The sequence below is a fragment of the Erinaceus europaeus genome, chromosome 7 (genome assembly GCF_950295315.1).
Source record: "Erinaceus europaeus chromosome 7, mEriEur2.1, whole genome shotgun sequence".
Taxonomy (NCBI): domain Eukaryota; kingdom Metazoa; phylum Chordata; class Mammalia; order Eulipotyphla; family Erinaceidae; genus Erinaceus; species Erinaceus europaeus.
In genome coordinates, this window is record NC_080168.1 from 6,151,774 (window position 1) to 6,174,641 (window position 22,868).

The 22,868-nt window shown below is 41.5% G+C and overlaps 1 protein-coding gene across 5 annotated transcripts in view; it reads right to left on the minus strand.

Moving 5' to 3' along the window:
• SCG2 (secretogranin II) overlaps window positions 1–22,868 on the minus strand; it is a 43,071-nt gene that overhangs the window by 11,933 nt on the left and 8,270 nt on the right. The window contains exon 1 of one of the 5 annotated variants that reach the window (XM_060193671.1): window positions 12,846–12,864. The exons of the other annotated variants lie outside the window; for them this stretch is intronic. The gene's annotated coding sequence lies outside the window, so the exon portion shown is untranslated. Of the gene's footprint in view, window positions 1–12,845; window positions 12,865–22,868 lie in introns of those variants that run through there. 5 annotated transcript variants of the gene reach the window in all.

Consider the following 22,868-nt stretch of genomic DNA (forward strand, 5'->3'; position numbering starts at 1 on the left):
GGAGAAGTTTTTGCTTTGACAGATTAAATATAGGGCTGTCACACAGCCTCAGCTTACTCCCTGTAGGACAGAGGACTGGAAGCCACACTGCCCACGTGATTTTGACATATCCCATCTGGAATAAATAAAAATGCAAAAAAAAATTTTAAAAAGGAAAAGGAAGAAAGAATTCACTGCTTAAAAACAAGATAATATCATGAGTCCCTGTCTCCGCCCAAAACTTGAGTATTCTGTGCCTTTCATGGATGACATACTAAAACATTAATTTTCCTTTCTCACTTTTTAAAATGTTCTGATATCAGAACTATTAATAAGCATAAAACCAAATGTAGATGTAAATACACTTGACCTTTGCCTGCAACTTCCCTGGAGACCTGTTCACCAGACTTTCATTTATTCTTTATGTGGAGCTGGTATTGATATTTATAAAGCATATTCTTCCTCAGCTTATGGGGATTGCATTTGAGTTGATTGCTCCATCTATGAAGATAGGTTTATGTGAGTATAAATCAACTCATAGATGGTTCTGATTAGGAAGGCATATCAAGTGGCATCAACTCTAATCTAGTCTTTTGCTTTCCTATGCTCTAATTCCAACAATCTTCTAGAATATATTTACATATCCCCGGATGAATAATGACTCATTACCTTTCAAGAAACAACTCTATTCTCACATAGAAGTTTCCCCCTTGTACTTACTGAGTATCACCATAAATCCTAGTTCAGGAATTGGGGGGGGGGGGGGGGGGCGCCTAATTCTGAACTCCAAAGCTATTTAAATCTCATCTCAGTCCCATCTTTCAAGACCAGAACCAGACCTCCCCTACACAGTCTGCATTCTCTAAGTAAAATAGTTGCATTACGTTTTCTTGACTTGTAGTCCTGTGCCACAAAGCACACTCTTTGACTTTTGAGCTGTGTGAGCATGTAACTCAGAATCTGCCTCCTTCATTCTTGATCCTACTCTCTCTGCCTTGAGATTCCCCCTGGTACCATCCTGCCTGCTTTCCCTAGCCAACTTCTTACCGCAAAGGAAGCAGCATCCCCATTGTCTAAGAAGAAACTTCTACAAATTCCCTTAATCATCAAGTTCTCTCCAGAACATTTTCTCATTCACCATATCTTTCTCTTTCTTTGTACTCACTAAAGTTGTAATGCAGCACTTGTGAACTGTCTATAGTAATGTCTTTCCAGTTGACTAGTTTCTGGTTTAATTTCTCTCTCTTTGTTTTTTGTTGTTGTTGTTGTTGTTTTGACCTCCAGGGTTATCACTGGGGCTCACTGCCTGCACTCCAAAAGAACTGCCCCTGCAACCATTTGTTCTTTTTTTTTTTTTTTTGGATAGGACAGAAAGAAATTGAGAGAGGAGGGAGAGATATAGGGGAGAGCAAGATAGACACCTGCATATCTGCTTTACCACTTGTGAAGTGACCTCCCCCCTGCAGGTGCGGTGTCAAGGGCTTGAACTGGGATCCTTGCTTGTATCCTCGTGCTTTGTACTATGTGTGCTTAACCTGGTGTGCCACTGCTGACCCCCGTCTGGTTTAATGTCTCTTACCATGCTACCCTAAGCTACCCAAAACAACCTGGAAAAAAAATCTACAAATAAACATATCAATATTCAAGTCAACATCCCTTCCCAAGTGCTTATCTCCATGAGAGTTGTCTCACATGATCAGTGGTGGTGCACCTGGTTAAGTGCACATGTTACAAGTAGGACAAGGACAGGGGATCAAGTCCCCGGGCCCCAACTGCAGGGGGAAAGCTTTGTGAGTGGTGAAGCAGTGCTGCAGGTGTCTCCCTTCTTCTCTGGCTCCTCCTTGCCTGCAGAACTGCTTCACCACTCACAAAGCTATCCCCCTGCTGGTGGGGGGAGGGGGGCAGGGACTTGAACCCCTGTTCTTGTGCACTACCATCTGGCCCCCAGGATGCTAATTTTCACACAGTTCCAAAGCAATAAGCAGAAGCTCAAGACATCATATGGCCTTAAAATTTTTGTTATAGCTCTTAGATGTAGTCACTAAATATTTCCAACTCCTTCCCCCTGTGGAGTATGGTAGCACTCTACTTCTTGGACTTTTGTCATGGGGTGGTGCCGTGTGACAAGTTCCAGCTTATAAGCCTAGAGAGGAATGACACAACATGGAGTTCACTTTCCTTCACTGTAGCAGCAGGCAAGATTTAAGACAGTGGCTGCTCACACAACCTAGTCTCTGAGTAAGCGACTGGCTGATGTGAGCAGAGCTGAATCTCAGCCCATTCCTAGGCACCAATGGGCCAGCAAGACTTAACGTTGTTTCAAGAGTCTGGTTTGGAGGGATAGTTTGTGACCACACCAATCCCAGCCCAATGTGGTTGAAACAAATATTAAAATCAGTAATATTCCGGGAGTCGGGCGGTGGCGCAGTGGGTTAAGCGCACGTGGCGCAAAGTGCAGGGACCGGCATAAGGATCCCGGTTCGAGCCCCCGGCTCCCCACCTGCAGGGGAGTCGCTTCACGGGCGGTGAAGCAGGTCTGCAGGTGTCTATCTTTCTCTCCCCTCTCTCTCTGTCTTCCCCTCCTCTCTCCATTTCTCTCTGTCCTATCCAACAACAAAGCAACGTCAACAATGGCAATAATAACCACTATGAGGCTGCAACAACTAGGGCAACAAAAAGGGGGAAAAATGGCCTCCAGGAGCGGTGGATTCATGGTGCAGGCACCGAGCCCAGCAATAACCCTGGAGGAAAAAAAAAAAAAAAAAACAAGGGCAACAAAATGGAAAACAAATAAATATTAAAATTTAAAAAAAAAATCAGTAATATTCCAGGGAGTCGGAAGGTAGTGCAGCATGTTAAGCGCACGTGACATCAAGCGCAAGCACCGGTGGAAGGATCCCAGTTTGAGCCCCTGGCTCCCCACCTGCAGGGGAGTCACTTCACAGGTGGTGAAGCAGGTCTGCAGGTGTCTGTCTTTCTCTCCCCCTCTCTGTCTTCCCCTCCTCTCTCCATTTCTCTCTGTCCTATCCAGCAATGATGACATCAATAACAACAACAATAATAACTACAACAACAATAAAAAGACAACAAGGGCAACAAAAGGGAAGATAAATAAATAAATAATTTTAAAAACTAAAAATAAATCAGTAATATTCCAAATGAGCATATTGCTAAAATTTGAATGATCATGAACTCATAGTTTTACCCAGAGAAAGATGGTGAGATAAGTCCAGCATGTTTTCTTCTGGGGACTCTCGCTCTCTCAGGAGTCTATAGCAGAGTTACCCCAGTGCATATCCACAATATATTGGAAGGGATTTCGTGGCATCAGTAGACAAAAATTTCCTGTAGGCCCCAAGACCCAACCAGAAACGTATTAGCATGTTTGCATTTTATTTAAGTTATAACCTAGGTCACCTGTTTATGTGAGCGATAGCAATGTCAAATAGAGGTGGTGAGACAAAACTCCATTTATTTACATTTAACAAAAAGCCCAATGGGGGGTCGGGCGGTAGTGCAGTAAGTGAAGCACACAGGGCGCAAAGCACAAGGACAGGTGTAAGGATCTCAGTTCGAGCCCCCAGCTCCCCACCTGCAGAGGGGTCGCTTCTGAAGCAGTGAAGCAAATCTGCAGGTGTCTATCTTTCCCCCCTCTGTCTTCCCCTCCTCTCTCGATTTCTCACTGTCCTATCTAACAACAAGAACAGTTAACAACAATAACAACAACAACCAACAACCATGATGATGAACAACAAGGCCAACAAAAGAGGGGGAAAATAAGCCTCCAGGAGCAGTAGTTTCGTAGTGCAGGCACCGAGCCCCAGCAATAATCCTGGAGGCAAAAAAATAAACAAAGGCACAATGGAAGATATATTATAAAAATAATAGTACTGTTAAGAGCTTTAAAAAAAAAGCAAAAGAAAAGTTCAAATGATCACTTTGGGGGAAATTTTGTATTGTACCACATTTATTTATTCATTTATTTTTATTTTAACCAGAACACTGCTCAGCTCTGGCTTATGGGGGGCTGGTAGATTGAAGCTGAGACTTTGAAGCTCCAGACATGAGAATCTCTTTTCAGAACCATTATGCTGTCTGCTTCCACTCCTTAGTACATTCCTAAGTAGTACTTCATTTGAGGTTCTACAACAAATAGTTATATATTTACCTCTGTCTTTCTTTCTTTCCATATCCAAAGGTGCTACATCAATGACAAAAAAATATAGTAAGAAATTCCACCACATGGGGGAAGCTTCTATGCTATAGTATTTTTTCTCACTCTCTGTTTCTTCTCTGCTAATATGAAAATTCAGCCTGAAATGGGGAAGCCCAGTGATGACAATAACAACAACAAAGTATTAATTCCACAGTAAAACTTGCCTGAGAATAAATTCATTAGGCAGAGGCCATATATGGCAGAAGATAGAATGCTAGGTTTCCATCTTGCTGGGGGACTTGAAATAAATTACTCAACCCCTCTGGGCCTTGGGCTCCTCATTTGACAAATGAAGTGACTAGACTGGGTGCCTCAGAGAGTTGCTGCCAGGAGCCAACTACATAATGTTGTAGCTATGTTCCAGAAAGTTTAGGACAGCCTAGCAGGCAGACTGCCTGATTACTATTCACCTCCCAATGCCTGGGAATTAACTGAAGCCCGGCTTGAGATGCTTGAATTTTAAATCTGTTACCAACCAAAAACAATAATAATAACAGCAACAAGGAGAACATGAAGAACCATAGTTCCTGTTCTAGTGATGAGATTAGAATTGAATTCTGGGCAGGGCTGCCAGGAGGCTCACGTCCTGCCTTCAATTATAATGAAGAGGTACAGAAAGAGTCTCTGCATCATGTTAAGAAACCAACTTCCGCCCTCCAGCCCCCGATGAGGTGGCATCTTGGAGGTGGGGTGGGGGGGGGGTGGGTGGAAGGGACTTACTTCTGGCTCCTGTATGGCATGGCGTCAGATGACTGAATTGAAAGTCCAAACACACAGGGCTGGAGGGAATAAGACATGAGTCACGGTGCACTGGAGCTGAAAGGCTCAGGCTGAATAGGCAGCAGAACTGAATGAATGAGACGCTGGTGTCAGGCCACTGCCACTGCCTCCTCAGCCCAAGGCTTGGTTCATGGTTTAATCATCAGTGTCTGCTGGCTGCCCTGCAGCCCTGCACCCAGGGGCGAGGTGGTGGAAGCCGTTTGCACATTTTGCATTTTCTGTCATTAAATGCATGGCCCCTGGCTCTGCCCTAATGAGACTCCAGGCTGAAATGCAGGGGTGGGGGCGCCGTGGTGGAGGGGGCTGAGTCTTTTCCTGATGAGCTGGTGCAGAGACTGGCCTCTCCAAGAAACCAGAACTGAGGGCTCACCTCAAAATGCATGCCACCCCAAGTCTCCCAGCCAGCTCAGCTGCAGAGCCAATTAGAGTGTTATGAGCAAGAGAGACTTTGCAGAGTCTCCCTTGGGGTGTGTATTTCCTGACCTCAAAGCTGCCATCTCTAAATTGCTGTGTCTGCCATCCCCATGCTAAAGGATCTGGGGTCTTTTCACAATAGCCATCAAAAGCCAAGGAGGTAGAAATCCTGCTTTTCTCTCACAACAACGGGTGGATTCTTTCCCTCTGAATTCTGCTTCATTAGTCTTTATCTCCGCCAAAAGTCTAGACTCATCCATCTCTTAAGAGGAGAGGGAGGCATTCAGTGAGAAAGCTCTGGTGCCTGACTTCCTGGTTTGAGCCCTGACTTTGTCACTTACTAAACTAACTGTGCAAGCTGGATCCCCCTTATTCTCTTCATGCCTGTACCCCTTTCTTCATCAATAGAAATCCTAACCGCAGGCACCTTCGTAGGACTTTATGTGAACACTGCCAGAGCAACAAGCATTCCATAAATGCAATGGTATTACCATTAACACAGTTCCTAGATATTATCCTTGTGCCAAACACTGCATTAAGCAGCAGAGATCCAACATGAGAAAGATTTAGGAGCCGCCCACATGGAATCCAGTGAGGAAAATGGCTGTTGGGGAAATAACTGCACCAACTTCGGGGCAATGGGCTGAGAGCCGCATGAAGCGCAGGCGGAGAGAGGTCATGACTAACTCTGCAGAGGACTAGAAGAGACTCCAGAAAAGGGGGCCAGGTGGTGGCACAGCTGGTTAAAAGCACACATAGTACTAAGCGTAAGGACCCACACAAGGATGCGGGTTTAAGCCTTAGGCTTTCCACCTGTAGGAGGGGGACGTTTCACAAGCAGCAAAGCATGTGTCTATCTCTCTCTCTCTCTCTCTCTCTATATATATATATATATATATATATATATATATATATATCCCCTCCCCTCAGTTCCTTTCTGTTCTGTCAAATAAAAATAGAAAGGGGAAGAGAAAAAAAAAAAAAAGGAAAAATGGCTGTCAGGAAGAGTGAATTCATAGTGCTGGCACTGAATCTCAGTGATAACCCTGGAGGTAATAATTAATTAAATTTTAAAAAAAGATTCCAGAGAACTGGGAAGCTTTGAATGTGGCTGTCCAAGGTGGACGAAAGCTAGGACATAAAGAATATTATCTGTCCTCTTCCAGATGCTGCTGCTTGTTCCAGAGCACAGCTGCAGCTCCAGATCCCAAAGAAACAAGATTCAGTAAAAGACTGAGTCTAGTTTATGAACAGGAAAGCCTTGTTGGAAGCCAAGATGGTCTGTATTATCAGAATCTTGTAGTCTTCGATTCTTGGAATAGGCATCTCACTGCTTTTATCAAACGGCCATGACAAGACACTGACATAGTTACTTTCCAGGAATTCCTGAGTGGCGAAAGGTAACTTAGGAGCATTAAGAATGTGTATTTTTTGGGAGTCGGGTGGTAGAACAGTGGGCTAAGCGCAGGTGGTGCAAAACGCAAGGACCAGTAGAAGGATCCTGGTTCGGGCCCCCGACTGCCATTCACAGATGGTGAAGCAGGTCTGCAGGTGTCTATCTTTCTCTCCCCTTCTCTGTCTTCCCCTCCTCTCTCCATTTCCTTCTGTTCTAACAACTTCAATAACAACAACAATAACTACAACAATAAAAAAACAAGTGCAACAAAAGGAAAAATAAATATTTAAAAAATTTTTTTAAAGAATGTGTATTCTTCAATGGAATACTACTCAGCTATTTAAAATGGTGATTTCACCATTTTCAGCCCATCTTGGATGGAGCTTGAAGAAATTATGTTAAGTGAAATAAGTCAGAAACCGAAGGATGAATATGGGATTATCTAACTCACAAACAGAAGTTGAAAAGCAAGATCAGAAGAGAAAACACCACGCATAACTTGGACTGGAGTTGATGTAGTGCACCAAAGTAAAAGACTCTGGGTGGTTCAGTCCCCCCACAACACCATACACCAGTGCTGAGCAGTACTCTGCTCAAAAAAAAAAAGACTCTGGGGGGGGAAGGGTCCAGGTCCTGAAACATGATGACAGAGGACCTAGTGGGGTTGCATTGTTAAGTGGAAAACTGGGAAAAGTTATGCATGTACAAGCTATTGTACATACTGTTGACTATAAAACATTAATCCTCCAATAAAGAAAATTTTTATTTATTTATTTATTTTATTTATTTATTTATTCCCTATTGTTGCCCTTGTTGTTTTATTGTTATAGTTATTATTGTTGTTGTCATTGTTGGATAGGACAGAGAGAAATGGAGAGAGGAGGGGAAGACAGAGAGGAAGAGAGAAAAATAGACACCTGCAGACCTGCTTCACCGCCTGTGAAGCGACTCCCCTGCATGTGGGGAGCCGGGGTTCGAACCGGGATCCTTATGCCGATCCTTGTGCTTTGCGCCACCTGCGCTTAACCCGCTGCGCTACAGCCCGACTCCCAAGAAAAATTTTTAAATGTATTTTCTTCCAATGGCTGACATTTATCAGCATTGTATGTGTGACGTGCTTGACAATTACTGTGTCATAATAAATAACTTGTAAGGTAAGGAATATGCTGTGTTGGATGATCTGAAATGGCCCCTTTTTGATAGAACTGGTGAATAGAGGCATATTTATGAGGTATACACTACTATTATCACCTTCTGTTGATGAGATGCAGGAGTGACCTAGATAATTAAAAAGGCCTGTGCTCGGACTACCAGGGCCTGATTCTGGCTAGACCACGAAATCATATTTCCTACTCTTGGGAAAAACTAAATGGAATACTATAATAAATATAAAGTGGTTCATTATGAGATCATAATAATTTTATAGCAACTAGCCCTTGCTTCAGAGAAGAAAAGAAAGAAGTTGATGGGTTTCCTTTTCTTAAGCTATCAGTGGTTGTGTCTGTGGTTTGGGCCTCCTGGTAGCCTTGGTCATGTTTACACCAGGCTCTAGAATGTGGATATATGGAAACACTTGAAGGCAGTAGTTCTGCACATGGTTAGACCAGAAGCAGAATTAAGCATCCCAAATCAATTGCAGATGTCAAGAGAACAGGTGAGAGGCAAAGTCTGAGTCAGAAGGTAATGAGGTAAGAAGATCTGAGAGAGGAGATTCAGTGATAAATAGAAACAAAGCCATCACTGAGTTCAAGATCAAGAGACTTGAGAGGCAAGTCCTTTGATGGGTTTCTGGATGCCAGGCTTGATTTAAATGAATGCTGAGAGGCTGGTTAAAAAAAAAAAAAAAACTACTGAGACAGAACATAAAAAGAACAGAGCGTGGAAGAGCGAAAATGTCAAGAGCACCCCATTGGTAATGTAACTGAAGGCTGTTTTCCAGAAGCTACACAAATGGGAAAGCTTTCAAGTGACTTCCATAATGCCTTCTATACTAAGGTCTTCTCTCTATCACCCTGAGGCCAGTTAGAAAAATCCTGAGCCTTAATTATGCTAGACATAATTGAAATTTCGTGACATTTCAGCCTCTAATCAGTCCTTAGATATCATTTTCATCTCCATAGTATCATCATTTTACCCGACTCTGAAATATGACTAGTTACATAAAATTTATTCAACTTGAGAAGTTGGTGATCATCTTTTATTTTTTTCAATTTTTTAAATATTTATTTATTTTCCCCTTTGTTGCCCTTTATAGTTGTTGTAGCTGTTGCTGTTACTGCTGTTGTTGTTATTAGACAGGACAGAGAGAAATGGAGAGAGGAGGGGAAGACAGAGAGCTAGAGAGAAAGACACCTGCAGACCTGCTTCACCGCTTGTGAAGCGACTCCCCTGCAAGTGGGAAGCTGGGGGCTTGAGCCGAGATCCTTCCGCGGATCCTTGAGCTTCGAACCATATGCGCTTAACCCACTGCACTACCGCCCAACTCCCGATCATCTTTTTTTTTTTAATATTTATTTTATTTATTTATTCCCTTTTGTTGCCCTTGTTGTTTTATTGTTGTAGTTATTATTGTTGTTGTTGTTGTTGGATAGGACAGAGAGAAATGGAGAGAGGAGGGGAAGACAGAGAGAGGGAGAGAAAGACACCTGCAGACCTGCTTCACCGCCTGTGAAGCGACTCCCCTGCAGGTGGGGAGCCGGGGTTCGAACCGGGAACCTTATGCCGGTCCTTGAGCTTTGCGCCACCTGCGCTTAACCCGCTGCGCTACAGCCCGACTCCCCAATCATCTTTAAAAGAAGAGGAATCCCTGCTGAACAGTCCTAAATCTAATTTGGGATTGTCCAAGTCCAGTTTTATATAATTAAGTTCTACACAGGCCACATGGTAAGTGCATTCTCCCTCCTAGTGCTTTACCTGTGAGTCTTTGATAGAAGCAAATTCCTCCTTCAAGAACCACCAATACCGAAGGGGTTTTGTGAGAGATGCAAAAATCCAGCAAGATCAATGTGAGTTTTGCCATGTTCATATTTGCATGATTTTAGACTAGTCTATTCAACACCTTTCATCAACTCAGAGCAAGGCCACAGGCATTATTTTTAAAACATCAGTGTACAACACATGGACACCATTTTATCTCCAACAGCTCCACTTGAAAATATGATGGACAGCTCCAAAGACTAAAAGGATAGGGCTCTGGACAGCCAAGAGCTGCTATTACAGCCCACAGTTCCCTTTCCCCTTCCTCAAAAAATAACAATTCAGACAGAAGAACAGATTCAGCAACACCCTGGCTTTGTTTCCCCAATACCCATAAAAAAGAAAGAAAGAAAGAAAGAAAGAAAGAAAGAAAGAAAGAAAGAAAGAAAGAAAGAAAGAAAGAAAGAGAGAGAGAAAGAAAGAAAGACAGAAAGAGAGAGAGAGAGAGAGAGAGAGAGAGAGAGAGAAAGAAAGAAAGAAAGAAAGAAAGATCAAATGAAAAAATACGTATTTGAGTCTGGGGGGGGAACAACATAATTGATATGGAAAAGACTTTAATGACTAAGGGTCTGAGGTCACAGCTTCAATCCCCAGCTCTGCCCTAGGTCTGTAGTAAGCATAAGCCTGCCACGCGGAGATATTGTTCCTAGATATTTCCCCACACAAAAGTCCTGTAGTGGTAGGAAGCCTTGAGTGACTGAGGAACAGAAAGGTAAGGCTAGAGCAGTAAGAGGTGCAGCTTGGTGGACAAACACTGCAGAGACAGGGTAGGAGGGGAAGTTAAGGACTGGGTGTTAATTTAGCTTCAATGTCCAGTCAGTGGAGGGTCTTAAGAATAGGTGGTCAATAATCTATGCCTTACCTTCTTGGGGGGGACTCTCATCTGTGACCTGGCTTTTAGTAGCATCTGGCAGTGGGTAAGAGATTTCTGTTGCTCTCCGTGACGCTGCCAATGCCACCAGTAGTCCTATATTCCGGATTTGGAATACCTCTGAACTCCCTCTACTTTGATTCCTCAAACCTGCATGTATCTCTCCTGCAAACTTTGCTCAGCGTTGATCTTCCTATCAGTTCATGTGACTGCGGATTCAGCAAACAGGACATTCAAGTGAGGTTTATTATTATTTTCTTTTTTTAGTAGTGACTTAATACTGATTAAGAAAATTATGAGAAAATAGGGCTATAATTCTAGACTGTGCCCACCACCAGAGTTCTGTGTCCCCATTTTCTCCACTGGAAACTGCAGTAGTTTTCCCAAGGTCACAGAAATGGGCTGACAAATATTTTTCTATCTGTATGTATTTTTATTTGCCCATTTTTTTTCCTATGATACTGCCTTCTCTTCCTAAGTTAAGGGAAACTGTATACCTCAAAATTAAAGTGTTTAATAGTCCTCTGTAATTAGATTTAGAACTATTTAGCTCAACAATATAATCTACTAGAAAGGCACCGTAAATTTCCTAATCAAATATTTATTACTTAGGCTTAAACAACCCCCTCTCCTACCCGCTAATCACTTCCCTCAATCACTTTACCTACTCAACTAATAACACAAAAGAAAGCAAGTAAAATACACCTCTTAATCTTTTTTGACAGCATTATTAACACCACCTGGTAATCTCTAGAAGAAACGTTGTATGCAATTTGCCAAGAGATATACCGGCAAATATATATATATATCAACTAAAGGAAATTATTGTCTCTGTGACAACCTTTACTAGAATCACCAATTCGATGCAATAAAACTCATGGTTATCTTAGACTCCTTCAGATCCTGGGTGTATTTCCTCCCTAAGCTGAGGCCAGACTCCAAAAACCTAATACTGGTTTAAATGTAACAAATGATGCTCAAGGCTTTTACAACTGGGAAAAAGTCTAAGCTTATTAAGTAAAGAAGGGACTTCAACATCTGGAAAAGAGTAAGAGTCTGGCTCACTTAATAATGGCCTTTTTTGTCACTGCCAGGCTACTCCATCACCTTGGGCTCCCCTGTAGAGTCAATGGGCCTAGCCCTCTAATAGATCCCTCTCTCCACCATCACTGGTTACTTCCATCAGGAATGTCATTATAAGCCTTCTTGTGGGCTTCTCTAGGACCATACCCTCATATGAATTACCAGTGGTGAGCTTTGGCAAACTATTCACTCCACCCCTTCCCCAGGGTCTCTAACACCCAGACCAGATGGCAATATTATTCATGAATGAGGGGGATATAAAATGAAACTTCTACCTTGCCAGAAGAAAGTCCCAAGTATCCAGATCTCAGGTGTGTTTTGTGTTTTGTGCGCGCGCGCACACCTGTGTGTTTCATTGTTTTCCTTTTTTTTAAATTTCTTGTGTTATCTTTATTTATTGATTGATTAGAGACTTCGAGAAATTGAGAGGGAAGGGGATGATAAAGAGGGAGAGAAACACCTGCAGCACTGCTTCACCACTTGCAAAGCTTTCTCCCCTGCAGGTGGGGACTGGAGCGGGGGAGCCTCACACCCTGGCCCTTGAGTATTGTAACATGTGCGCTCAACCAGGTGCGCCACCACTCGGCCCCTTTCATTGTTTTTCCTCTGGCAACAATGAATGAACCCAGGACCTCACACATGTAAACAATTATCCCCTTGGTGTCCTTGCTCTGTCTGACCCATTTTTTCATTCTTTCTTACTATTTGTTTGAGAGAGATAGGTAAGAGGGAGAGACAGCCAGAGGAAGGAAAGAGACACCTTGGCACTGCTTTATCATCCATGGAACTCCCCCCTGTGCATGGTACTCCCATGTGGATTCAAACCCAGAGCTTCACACACGATAACATGTGTTCTCGACTAGATGAGCTATCTCCTAGTCCCTGCGCCTTTATTTATTATTGATTCTTGTTGAAATATAGGCATGCAATGTTACGTAACTTGTGGTTACTTGTGGTGTGGTCTGATTCATTTACATATCACAATATGATTACCAACAAAGCATGAACGCCTCTTATCACATCAGTCACATAAGCATCCTCTCTTGATTGTGTAGAGTACATTTAAGATCTGGTCTCTTAGCAACTTTGAAGGATATAATACAATATCGTTGAGAATTACAGGTACTTACTTAACAAATTTCTCTGAAAGAAAGCATCTGTGTTCTCAGCAAGCCCTTAAGACATCAGCAGAGTGTTTCTGGAAATATGTCCACTGACACCCAAGAGCATTTAGGAACATAATTTAAGCGATGGTAGACGTTGTTGTAATGTGAAATGATAACACGGATAGCCAGCTCCCTGGGGTATAATCACAGGATACAAGGATGCCTCTTGCCGTCTCGCCTTCTCTTTAAAATGCGTCAGAGAAGCTAAACACACATCCTGCTCATAGCGTTGGAAGCCCCCGCTAGGCTTTCTGACACTGCGTGTCTAATTAGAAGCCCTGCATTCAGCACCTCTGACCCCATCTGTGGGAGGCAGGCTCCCCAGCTCCCGATTCTATTTCCAGCCTCAGAGATGATGAGCCCAGGGCAGTGACGCATCCAAACACCTCGCCTGTTGTTTCTTAATTGACAGCCTGAGAGCATCAGATCAAATGATCTTCCCTGCAAACCTTATTAAGTTGTTTCCCTCTCCGGAGAAGCAAGTTTGAAAAAAAAAATATACCTTTGATCTCTGACTCCAACCCACCTCCCCACAGGCAAGTCTACTAATGTGTTTAATGTAGCTCTCTTTTTTTTTTATTTTACTTGTTTATATTCTTGCAAAATGGGCCTTGATCTATGTGTAAGATTTACGATTTCATGTAAATGTATTGTGTTGGGTATCTCCTTTCCTTTCATGCACTTTTGTAGTTGGGCTGGGGTTTTTTGTTTTTGTTTTTGTAGCAGGGGTTTCACTACTCTGGCAGACTTTTTCACATATAGAGAGACAGAGAGATAAAAAGAGAAAGGGAAAGGCATCATAGCATTGGAGCTCCCACTAATTGTGTAGGGAGGGGGCTTGAATCTGGGTCACACACAGGGTACCCTTGCAAATGAGCTTTCTTGACAGGAGGGGCATGAGTGTCCACACATTATGGGAACACTGACCCAATAATGGCCAGCTTAATTGCTCCCAAATCTTCATCACTGGGGGAAAAAAAGTTACATAAGACATCTGTGTTCATCTGGGGGTATGGATCGGCCTATTAACATCCATGTTCGGTGGAGAAGCGATTACAGAAGCCAGACCTTCCAATGATCCTGGGTCCATACTCCCAGAGGGATAAAGAATAGGAAAGCTTCCAGTAGAGCAGAGGGGATATGGAACTCTGGTGGTGGGATTTGTATGGAATTGTACACCTCTTATCCCATCTTGTCAATGATTTTAAATCACTAAGAAAAAAAAAACTCAAAAAAAAAGATATCTCTTCATCTCTGTTCATGCCTCTCACATCCCTGTGCATTTTTGTTTTTATAAAGACCAAATTGTCCTCTAGAGGTTCTTAAGGTTCCTGTATCCTCACACCCCCATCCTGGCCAACCGTTGGCATTTTCTAAAGCCCCTCCCTTCTTTTTTTTATCAAACTAATATGCATAAAGTGACAGCTCATTAATCTGATTTGCACTCACCTGATTACTGATGAGATCAAGCAACTCTCCATACACTTAATGGCCTTTAGAATATTCTCTTCTGTTTAGAGCTTCTCCATCCTTTGCCTGCCTGTCTTCTGGGGTTATTGTGTTGTGTAGTTGTATACTGATTACATAACACAATAAAGGCCTTGTCACCTTTAGACAATACAACTGTCCTGTCCCAGTCTGCACTTGTAGAGTCCTTTGTTGATTCGAAATTCTTCATTTGGCTGTCATTGAATTTTTCATTTTTTATCATAAGTATCCCGAGTGTCCTAGTTATTTATTTTAAATAGTATTTCTCACCCTTTTATTTTTTTAATTTTTATTTATAAAAAGGAAACACTGACAAAACCACAGGATAAGAGGAGTACAACTCCACACAGTTCTTACCACCAAAACTCTGCATCCCATTCCCTCCCCTGATAGCGTTCCTATTCTTTAACCCTCTGGGAGTATGGACCCAGGGTCATTATGGGGTGCAGAAGGTGGAAGGTCTGGCTTCTGTCATTGCTTCCCCACTGAACATGGGCTTTGACAGGTAGATTCATACTCCCAGCCTGTCTCTTTCCCTAGTGAGGCATGGCTCTGGGGAAGCAGGGCTCCAGGACACATCGATGGGACCATCTGCCCAGGGAGGTCCAGTTGGCATCATGTTAGCATCTGAAACCTGGTGGCTAAAAAAAGAGTTAACACATAAAGCCAAACAAATTGTTGACTAATCATGAACCTAAAGCCAAGAATGTTGCAGATGAAGATTTGGCGTCTTCGTTTTAGAAATAGCTAGTAGGTCTATTTTAGTTATATTGCAAAGGGTCCATGACTATACTAGTTTTTGCCTGAGCCTGACATCTGATATGCAGGCAGACCCAAGTTATTGTCTGGGGAGATGATATCATGACTGGAAAAAGGAAGCTGGAACAGGGAAGAGACTAGCTCTCTTCCCAGGTATATAAATATCATTGACTGTAAACCCCATCAATTTGATCTGGGGCCCATATTCAGCTTAGGAACCTATGTAACCTTTGCATCCCTGTAGGTTCAAGCTCACATTCTGTGGTCATGAGTAGGAACATTCCAAGCTGCCCTAATTTCAGGACCCATCTTCCTCAAGTGGTAGATAGAATATGTTGTCCAGCCTCCCTTTGGAGAATGGAACATTCTCTACCATTGTTGATCTACATTGAGGGCAAGGTCCTATGGGGACCCACACAGGGGTCTATGGTGTTGTTTCTGGCAAACGCTAGAAGAAGAATGGAGATGACCAGTAACAATGGAGAGAGGGATCTATTCGAGGTCTAGGCCCATCATGTCTATTCTCAACCTTTTATGACAAAGATATCCTAAGGGATATTTTTTGTCTCTTTGTTTTTGTTAGTGGAACTATGGTTTTACTATTTATTTTTTTATCATTTTATTGGCAGGTTGATGGTTTAGAATACAGCTGTTGACACATGGACATAATTTCTCATCTCCCCATGCCAGGTGTGTGTAAAACACTCTCACAAAACACTTTTCCCACCATCATGGACCCCAATGACCTCTCCACTACTCCATTTTCCTCCTTCCACAGAGTCAACTTAATTTTTTTTTATAAATTTACTGATATAAATTTATTTGAGGGACCAGTGACACGGCTCACGTAGTGTGCAGTTTTGCTGCGTGTACAGCCCAGGTTGGAACCTGGCCCCACCTCACTGAAGATCTAGTCCTATGGCCTTTTTCCCTCATTCTCTCTGCTTCTCTGCCTTTCTGTCAATCTCTGAAAATGAATGAATAAATAAATTTACACACAGGACTTTGATCCCATTAGGACTCTCCAGTTAAAAATAAAAGACTAGCGAGGCTGGGTGGTAGCAGCCGGTTAAGCGCAGGAGGCACGAAGCGCAAGGACCAGCGGAAGGATCCAGATCGAGTCCCGGATCCCCACATGCAGGGGAGTCGCTTCACAAGTGGTGAAGCAGGTCTACAGGTGTCTTTCTCTCCCCCTCTCTGTTTTCCTCTCCTCTCTCCATTTCTCTCTGTCTTATCCAACAACAACAGCATCAATGACAACAATTATAATAACCAGAACAACGATAAAACAACAAGGGCAACTAAGAGGGGGGAAAATGGCCTCCAGGAGCAGTGGATTTGTGGTGCAGGAACCGACCCCAGCAATAACCCTGGAGGCAAAATAAATAAAAATAAAAGACTAGGCAAACTTTCTTCAAGACTTTGTGAGAACTATGGCGTTTATCACAGGTGGTGGGGTGGGGCTGTGGATAAGGGTGACACAGAACTTTGGTACAGTGGATTCAATGTGGAACGATACCCCTATAATATATAGTCTTGTAAAGTATTATGAAATCAGGGGCCAGGCGGTAGCGCAGTGGGTTAACCGCACATGGCATGAAGTCCCAGGCTCCCCACCTACAGGAGAGTCACTTCACAGGCAGTGAAGCAGGTCTGCAGGTGTCTATCTTTCTCTCCCCCTCTGTCTTCCTCTCCTCTCTCGATTTCTCTCTGCCCTATCCAGCAATAACAACAATAACAATAATAACCACAACAAGGGCAACAAAAGAGAAAAAAATAGCCTCCAGGAGCAATGGATTCATATTGCATGCCCTGGAGACAAAAAAAAATTATAAAATCACTAGTAAAGAAAAAAAAAAACCCTTTGATCTTGCTGCTAACAGAAATCTAGTTAGATTTTTCTCTGTATAAGGAGCTCCTTGTCCAGATCTCACCTACGAAACTCCCAACCCCGTCCACCTGCATTGATTTGTGGTATAATGTTTACTGTTTACAAAGTCTTAAATATTCATAGGCTTCTTTTAGCTCACTGTTCTATTTCCTTATTCAATATACCTGTTCTTGAGTATGTGACTGCCTGTCCCATAACAGTGTCATTGTAGAGTATTATTTATTATCATGGAGACCAATATACACACTGTTTTATTTTATCTATTCATTTATTTTTACCAGAGCACTACTTCTTTCTTTCTTCCCTTGGGCATGAAAGTCTTTTTTTGCATAACCATTGTGCTATTTCCCTAGCCTACACATAATATTTTAAGGTTATAGTAGATATTCTTGGATCTTGCCCTTCATATAAAAATTTTAGGCATTTAAAATCCAACTGTGATACTGAATAGGATCCTATTGAGTTAAACATTAATTTTGTGAGAAATGATATCTTTACAATAAATCATTACAGCCAAATGAGTGACTGTTTACATAATTTTCTTGTAATTAGAATTTTGAAGGTTACCTCTTCTTAAATAAATTAATCCTAAATATGTGGTGTGCTTTGTTGCTACTAAGAATGTTATCCTTGAGGAAGGGTAGATAGCAGAATGGTTTTGGAAAGAGACTCCAAAGTCCCAGGTTCAAGCCCCAAACCACCATAGACTAAAACTGAGCAGTGCTCTGACTTAAATATATATATATATTCCTGTTTCACCCTATCTTTAAGAATGCTACTGCCATTGTATTAAAATAAAAGAGTAGAAAATTGTCTTGCTACTTGATAATTTCATTGTAAATCCTCAAATTTACTGAGTCCTTTTCAATTAGTTTGTACCAAATCTTTTTCAAATTGTTTGTATGTTGACATTGTTGGGTATTTTAGATTAGTGACTTTATCACCTTTGTATGATAGCAGTTTAATTTCTTCTTCTAGTTTGTCATATGACATTAAACTGGAATAGGACGTGCAGCACTCTGAAAACAGGAATGCAATGAAAGAAAATTCTTGTTTTCTGAACTTACACATTATAGACTATAGTTCCTCTATATAATAAGTTGTCATAGAAATTTTGGGGCGCAAAGTGCAAGGACTGGCATAAGGATCCCAGTTCGAGCCCCCGGCTCCCCACCTGCAGAGGAGTCGCTTCACAGGTGGTGAAGCAGGTCTGCAGGTGTCTGTCTCTCTCTCTCCCCCTCTGTGTCTTCCCCTCCCCTCTCCATTTCTCTCTGTCCTATCCAACAACAACGACATCAACAATAACTACAACAATAAAACAACAAGGGCAACAAAAGGGAATGTATAAATAAATTAGTAAATGTTTTTTAAAAAAGAAATTTTGGGGAGCCAGGCTGTAGCACAGCGTGTTAAGCGCACATGGCGCAAAGCGCAAGGACCGGAGTAAGGATCCCAGTTCAAGCCCCGGGCTCCACCTGCAGGGGAGTCGCTTTACGGGCGGTGAAGCAGGTCTGCTGATGTCTGTCTTTCTCTCTCCCTCTCTGTCTTCCCCTCCTCTCTCCATTTCTCGCTGTCCTGTCCAACAATGACGACATCAATAATAACTACAATCATTTATTGGTTGATTATGTTTTATTCAGAAATGTAGATGTTTAATTTTTTTTTCTTATCTGTTTTAGAATTTAAAAAATCATCCTAGGGCAGTAGCACAACGGATTAAGCGCACGTGGTGCAAAAAGCAAGGACCCAGATTAGGATTCCGGTTGGAGCCCCTGGCTCTCCACCTGCAGGGGAGTCGCTTCATAAGCGGTGAAGCAGGTGTCTATCTTTCTCTCGTCTTCTCTGTCTTCCCCTCCTCTCTCCATTTCTCTCTGTCCTACCCAACAACGACCACATCAATAATAACTACAAGAATAAAACAGCAAGGGCAACAAAAAAGAAATAAATATTTTTTTAAAATTATACTAGGTTCACAATTGGCACAGTGGATAAAGCTTTGAACTCAAAAGCATGAGGTCCTGACTTAGAGCGTCTGCATCTCATATGCCAAAGTTATGCTCTGGTTCTCCCTCTCTATCATTAATAAATACATATTTTTTTAAAAGTTAAAAATTAAAATAATAACATTTTTAAAACATGCTAACTTGCTTTTATTGCTTTCTGGAATAATAAGCATAGTATAAGAATCTAGTGCTCCTTATAAGTTTGATGGGACTCTGATGAAATTTTCTCTGAGTCGTATACAGACAGTAGGTAGGGTGATGAGAAGGATTGCAAAAATTTATCAATTTCCTAGGGAAAGCGAGAGAAAAGGGTGGAGTAGAAGGGTGGGGGAGGAAGGAGAGGAGGAGAAGAAGGAGGGAAGAGAACCAGAGTATCACTCTAGCAAATGAGATGCCAGGAATCAAACTCAGGATCTTACTCTTGCTTATCCACTGAGCCATCTCCTAGACCTGGGAGGCGGTGTTCTTTAATAACTATTGATGCAAAAATAGAGAGAAAATGGTAATTATTGGTGCACTAATTTTTCCATTCCTTGTTACATCAACTTTAACATTTGATTTTTTCCTAAGTATTCATTGACTGCATCGGTTTAACAAATGAACTAGATGTAGACATCATAGCAATCATTTCTTATCTTTAATTATCTTTTTCTTTTTTAAAAAAAATTATTTATTTGTTCATGAAGAAGTTAGGAGGAGGGAGAGAGGAGCAGAAAGAACCAGACATCACCCTGGTATACGTGCTTCCAGGGTTTGAATAAGGACCTCAGGCTTGACAGTCTAATGCTTTATTCACTGCACTACCTCTTGGGCCACTCTTTATTTATCTTTTCGGTAGATTTATCTGTTTATTTTATATTATTATTCTCTAGAATCACATTATATGGTTGCTTTTTATCCATTTTCTGTGTCTTCCCCTTTTTCTTAATCCTCTTTGCCAAAGTTTTCTTTCAAATTAATTTTCACAGAGCCAATTTTGAGGTTATTGAAATTCACTATTATTCTTTATTCTCATTACATTGATATATGACTTATTTTCATCCCTCTCTCCCTTTTTTATTTGGTCTGCTGCTCTTTTTCCAATGTCATTATGCTTAGCTCATTTATTTTTAAATCTCTCATACTTCCTGACAAATGCACTAAAAGATACATATATTCTCTCTAAGTATTCTGTAGATGTGCTTGACAAATTTTAACATTAATGCTTTCATTATAATTTAAGCTAGATATTTCTTCATTTCCTTTATGACTTCCTTTTGACTCCAGGGTTTTGATTTTTTTTTTTTACTAAGGTATTTAATCTCCTTGCACTTGGGATTTCTTTCAGCTCTCCTTTTCCGATTAATTTTTCCTTTTATTGCATTAGAGTTGGGGATCATGGTCCATCAGATATTAATCCTATGAAAGTTTTTCTCAGATATCTCTGTTGCTTTTCCAATCATACTTCCCTGTGTTAATGTTACTTGGGGGAAAGATCAAAGTTTTGTGCAAAAAAAAAAAGCAAGTCCCAGTCAAAAATCCATTGAAGACTGACCACTGGCCCCTTAAGAATCCATTGAGGATTCACTGAACAGTTCAAGAAGTGGTTATAAAGTCACCAACTTTTAAAAACCTTACACATGTAATGCAACATCATCACTGGAGCACTTGAAGACATGACAGATATTAGTCATAACACAGCAGAAATATTGACAGGTTTGGAATGCCACCTATCAATAGGTTGCAACAGAGAAGCTGACCAATGACAATTTAACATACATTTGCGTGGGGTCTTATGAGTGTGGAAGGATCTTAGTAAGATAGGAATACAGCATCAACAATCAAGGCTGAAGAACTCAGGCAGTGATAACCATTTGGCATAAGGAAAGTCTCTTAGTAGAGCAGAAAACTGTTAGAAAGTATAGCATATGTTTGGATTAACTAGGTGATGTTAGGAATGAAGGGACCTAGGAGCAACTTGGTCTTAAAGTAATAAAAATGAGTCATTAGGGAGTCAGGTGGTAGCGCAGCGGGTTAAGCGCAGGTGGCGCAAAACACAAGGACCAGCATAAGGATCCCGGTTCGAGTCTCTGGCTCCCCACCTGTGGGGACGGGGGGGTCGCTTCAAAGGCCGTGAAGCAGATCTGCAGGTGTCTGTCTTTCTCCCCCTCTCTGTCTTCCCCTTCTCTCTCCATTTCTCTCTGTCCTATCCAACAACGGCAACAATAATAACTACAACAATAAAAAAACAACAAGGGCAACAAAAGGGAATAAATAAATAAATTTTTTTTAATGAGTCATTAATGGCATTTGGATAGAAGACTAACTGAAGGAGTACCTTTACAATTATAAATTTATGGGACCAGATGGTGATTCACCTAGTAGAGCTCACCTGTTGGCCATGTACAAGGCCCAGAACCCACCTGCAGGGGGTAAGCTTCATAAGCAGTAATCAAGGACTACAGGTGACACTCTGTCTCTCCATCACTACCTCTCTCTCCCACCCTCTGTCAAAAAAAAGGAAAAATTATCTGCTAGATATGCTCTTTCTGTAGCATGAATTTACTCAACTGGTGTAAAACAAAGACACTGATAAGTAGGTATATGTGCTAAGATTCAGATGAATACTCTGTTTTGACCACAGAACAGACTCTTGCAAGAGCTGTTTACATTTGTTCACTCTTTATGCTTGTCCAAGTATTTATTTGTATTAAGATCTTATTCAACAAGTCCATTTGTAATAAATCACTTAAATCTTAATCAAGCGTTGTAGACTTAGCCATGGTTTACATTATGTAAAATTTTCCATTCCTGTTAACCAGGAAACAGGCTTATTCATTAGCTGACATTTTCTTATACGGTACCAGAGAATGAACACCAAGCCTCACACATACACTATAACACTGAGTGGTCTCCTAGGTTCAATTTTTCACTCATTACTTCTGAGAGGGAAAGAAAGAAATGACACCTGAACTCTGCTCCAACATACAAGGAGTTTCCCTGGTGCTGTCCATGGTGTTATCATGTGGTGCCAAGGTTTGAAGCCAGAAACTCACACGTAACAGGGCACGTACTCTACCAGAACACGTGGTCTCTGATTTATATTAAACTCAACATTACTAAACCTTTCTTGCAGCACCTTTCTCTGAACAGAATTGTTTATTTATTTGACTAGCAACTGAAATGTTGTATGGTGTTGTGAGTTGAATAGTGTCCCCTTAAATTTGTATGAGCCCCTGACCTCCAATACCTCAAAAAATAATCTATTTGGAGATTGGGTATTGCAGGTATAGTTAGCTAAAATGAGAGTCATACTAAAGCAAACTGGTTCCTAATCCAACGTAAACTAGTGCATTTATAAGAGGGAGGCCACAATGTGTGCGCACACACACACACACATGCACACACAGAGACACACACACAGACACACACACACAGATACACACACATACACACTCACATAGACACACACATAGATACACACACACAAAGACACACACACACAAAGACACACACACAGACACACAAAGACACACACAGACACACAGAGAGACGCACAGACATACACGTAGAAACACACACAGACACAGACACACACAAAGACACACAGACACACACACACATACCTTGGAACAACAGTGAACATGATGGATGATATTAGGCTCCTATACACTGAAGAACACACACACAAAAAAAAAATAAAATAACATCAGAAGGAAATAGAAACAGACTTCTCCCTAACACGCCTCAGAAAGAACCAAAGTTTTTTTTAATTAATTTATTTATTGGGGAATTAATGTTTTACATTCAACAGTAAATACAATAGTTTGTACATGCATAACATTCCCCAGTTTCCCATTTAACAAT